The sequence below is a fragment of the Glycine soja genome, chromosome 1 (assembly GCF_004193775.1).
Source record: "Glycine soja cultivar W05 chromosome 1, ASM419377v2, whole genome shotgun sequence".
Taxonomy (NCBI): Eukaryota; Viridiplantae; Streptophyta; class Magnoliopsida; order Fabales; family Fabaceae; genus Glycine; species Glycine soja.
The window spans coordinates 2803159-2807745 of record NC_041002.1 but is presented as its reverse complement, the minus strand read 5'-3'; the positions used below and the strand labels follow the sequence as shown (position 1 = coordinate 2807745).

The following is a 4587-nucleotide window of genomic DNA, read 5'->3' as shown; positions in this document are numbered from 1 at the left end:
ATTTTAATCCTAATTCATTAGAAAGCTAAATCAAGTACTTGCTTTAAGAATAAAGATGCATAAATAAGACCAACTAAAACTATTCTGTCCCTGAACATGGATTACTTAGAAGTTCCTTCCCGTCCTTTAATTATGGGAGCAATTAATAAAAGGTACATTAAACTTGCCTTAGTGTACTTATAGTTGATGCACTTTAGACAATACGTAGGATGGCAAATTCAAAATTTTCAATATGAATCATCAGGTAATTAAACTAACATAGAATCCAAAAAACTAAAAATGTCTAAATTATTTAATTCAACAAAGCATATAATTAATTAGCGCGATTGTGATTCAACTAAGAATATCTATAAGAAAGGCATGAACTATAAATACCAACAAGTCAATTGACATTGGTCAATGTGCCTGTGATTGTGATTTATGAAGCAGTTGTTTTGTGGAAATTACCTAGTCAACAAACATTCATAGTGGCCATGCAATATTGTGTATGCATTCATAGACCACATGTAAAATGCCTGAAGAATAAAAAAGAAAGATAAGTGTTCCCAATTGCATTTTTACATCTAATTTAAAGTTAAAATAAGTAATAAAAAATTAAAGGAAATACATACTTTCACAAATCTCATGCATGGAACAAAAACAAGGGTTGAATCTTGAGTGGTGGCTAGTTAAAGAGGTTTGTTTATTTGCAGGCGAATTATTTCAAAGTTCACAAGTGTGTCACAGCCAGATTCAACATCCCAAAACCTCAATCTTGAATCAGACCTTGTGATACAACATCACATCAATTATGGAGATGAGAGAATTTAGATATGAACAATATTTTGATGAATTTATTGAAAACAAGAATAAGGCTTTGTTGTTGTTGTTGCTGTAAGAAACAAGTTTCATATAAAGTTCCATATAACATGATTATTGCATAGATATTTCTTTGAATTCTATAGTATAACAAGTAATGGAAAAACAATCTGCACTTAGTAGATACATGTCGAGAGATCTCTGGGAAATCATATACTAGACCACTAACAAAAACAAACACCATAAAGTCTTTCTTCTTATTTCTATTTTATCTATTTATTATCATCATCTTATTTACTTGAAGAATCAGACAGATTCACTAAAGACCAAGCCTTGCCTTAAAACAAAGTGCTTTCAAGACATGCAAGGCTCTGGTAATCGATTACCAGGAAGTGTAATCGATTACCAGAAGACAGGGTTGAGAAATAGCTGTTGAAAAAGGTTTTGAATTTGAATTTTCAACATGTAATCGATTACCACATGTCTGTAATCGATTACCAGCAGCGAAACTTTGGAAATTCAAATTCAAAAGTCATAACCCTTCAAATTATAACTGTGTAATCGATTACACAAACATTGTAACCGATTACCAGTGGAAAGTTTTCAAAAAATCTGCCAACAGTCACATCTTTTCATTAGACTTGTGAATGGTCATCAAAGGCCTATAAATAGGTGACTTGGGCACGAATTTGAAGAGAGAGTTTTGCTTGGCAAAAATGTCTTATCCTCTCAAAAGACAATGAGAGAGATTCCAAAAGAACTTCATTTTCAAATGCTCTCTCAAAAGAAATCATTGGCCAAACACTTGCAAAATCTATAAGGATTCCTACATGATCTTTATTGTAATATTCTTCTCTTGAAGAGAGAATTCTTCTTCCATTCTTCTTATTCAATGAGATTGGTTAAGAGACTGTGAGTCTCTTGTTGTAAAGGATTCCTGAACACAAGGGATGGGTTGTCCCTGTGTGGTTCAGACTTTGTAATGGATTTTACAAAGATAGTGGAAATCTCAAGTGGGTTGCTTGAGTACTGGACGTAGGCACGAGTTGTGGCCGAACCAGTATAAAACTGTGTTTGCATTCTCTCTTCCCTTATCTTATTTATTTTGTTGCAATCAATTGTGTCTTGCATGTTTAAAGAACATTGTTAAATTGATTGTTGTTGCTTCTTCTGTATTCTAAGCCTATCCCTCTTAAGATTATTGAGGCCACAAGGTCCAACAAAAAACACATTGAGTAACAGGTCTGAGTATTCATAACTAGACAAAGAAGGCAATATATTGAAAGGCAGAGAGCTAGCTAGAAACAACAATATAAAATGATAATTATTATTGTAAAGTATATAAAATTGAAAATGAAACTATGACTTGAAGAGCTGACATGCCAACAACACCTCCAATCACAAATCGTACTATAGGATGTATCTCCAACTTTCTTGTTGACCACCATAAAATGCTCACGAAAATCAGAGTTGCAGTTGCAAGTATATGGTAATCAAGTTGTTAAGAGCAATGCAAAACACTAATTAAAACTTCATGTTGTTAAAACTTTGGCTGCCAAACCACACTTATGAGGATATTACTATTTAAATTTTTTAGAGATATCAACATGGATTAATTACATGTACAATTGTTGCATTCTCAAAGAAATTTCAAAATCAAAGGCTTCATTTCAAAAATGTCTTTCGGTGTCCATGTATCACCCATCTTTGGGAAAGTATTAAAGGCATGCCCTTGACAATCAACATGTGAGCAGAATGATGATCTTTATCCTTACCAAAGGCTCAACTATCATTTCAATTTTAAATATGAAAGGCAAGAAACTATTGAATAAAAGAACATACAACATCATTTCCAGCAACAAATGCACCAGGGACTGCAATAAGACCAATAAGTATGCTGATAGTCAATGCAAGTCTCCTCACTTTAGCTGCTCCACGAACCCATGTTAGTGATTCAACTGGTGGTTTAGGCATAACAAACAGAAAGTGTAATCCAAAAGAGGCAACAGTAAATAACAAATGCTGATGTAAGATGAGTTGCAAGACGATAAGGAGTTACCCTTGGCTAAGAATATTCAAACGGTGATTCCTAAAGAAAGAAAATGTTATTAGAATCTGACAGGGCAGGTCAATTTAACTTCAAATAAAGAGAGAAATTTATTTTATTTATGTTCCAACCTCTAAACCACTTTTGACCACCCACTAACCTATGAGACCCTGCCCAGCACCCAACTAAGGCAAACATAGCAAAGAGTCTTAGCACCAATGTCAAGCTAATATACCCTTTTATGAAGAAAATATGAATATGGCAAAGCAAACATAACTCCTAGTGCCCTTCCCCCCATACGATGTGCATATTCCATCCAGTATATGAATTTGAATTCTTCAATCTTCATGCCTTTGTTAACACTGCAACAAGGGCAAAACTAATTATCATCATAACATTCATAAGAACTAATAAGCTCTTTTAGAATGAGTGTTAAGTGTTGACTCACTTCCAGTTAATTAATCCCTTTGTTTTTCACGTAATAAATATTAAAAATTGTAGATTGTAATTAGAACTTGAAAGATAAAACAATTTTGTCCATTGGAAAAGTTACAAAAGGCTAATTTAAAAAATTGATCTATTCAATCAATTATTCTCCACCATTCCTTCATTTTTAATTATCTATGTTTCATCGTTTCATTTTAACATTGGCAATTAGTTAGTCAAGTTCAAGAGGACTTATTTACATGTGTTAACGCATTTGTATCTTTTTCTCTATAAAAAAATAAGTCCCTTCTTGCAGTTCATAAGTTAATGGAAAATAAAAGGTGTAGAAGAAATGCATTTAAAGGTGGTAAGCTATAGAAAGTGCTTGCAGTTTACCGCTTGTTCTCAGGTGGTTGCTTATATTTGTCAAACCCTTGCAAACATTCTTCATCTGAGAAAGGATAAAGAGTATTGATGAATTTCCAATCAGTCACTGAAAGACCAGATCAGGTAAGTCTTGTTAAACCCCTGAGCACCACCATGCTGAACACCCATGCCGCTAACCCAAAGGACCATTTTCCAACCAATTTTTGAGCATGAACCCCGTTCATTAGCAGCTTTAATCCTTTCTTTTTTAGCATAGACCATCTTAGAAAAGTTCCTCATTTGTGGTACATGACCATGATGACCATAAATAAAAGCATCATTTCATTAGAACTAACTAAACATTCACACTCACATAATAGCATCATCAGGGACAAGGAGAGACTCAAAAAGAAGAAGAGGATGGCTTGGAGTGATTGCGAATATATAAAAAGTAAAGGAACAAAATCATGACTACATAAGATCATACAGGTTTAAAAAGGATAAAAATTGAACATTGAAGAGTACCCAAATCAAAAAGTGAGATAACCTTAGAGATTAGTTGGGATCAGAAAGCATGAAAGTAATGGGTGGAGACGGGAGGGGTTAAGAACTTGATAAGTGTTGAAGAAGAAGAATAGGCGAAAGGCGTTCCTCTCAGCTTGTGAATTCTGCCACATTCTTCTTTGTCGCGCCCCAACACTAACCACAGTGTTCTCCTCCTAAACATCTCTCCATATCTCTCTCTCTTTCCTGCTCCTGCAATGCAAATTTAAGTTTGGGCTTTAACCAAGGTGGATGGAGAGACGTTCTAACAAGAGGGATTCGAGATTGGAAGTGCCACTACCGACAACTTTAAAGACGAGGAAGCCCTAGAGACTAGTGCAGTTGCTTGCGAGTATCTGAACGCGATCCAAGCACAGATCTACGATCTTTTTGCCAACTAAAATTGG

The 4587-nt window shown here is 34.5% G+C and overlaps 1 pseudogene; it reads right to left on the bottom strand.

The window, feature by feature from the left end:
- Positions 1-337: 337 nt before the first annotated feature.
- On the bottom strand, positions 338-4364 carry LOC114406382 (annotated as a pseudogene).
- Positions 4365-4587: the final 223 nt, after the last annotated feature.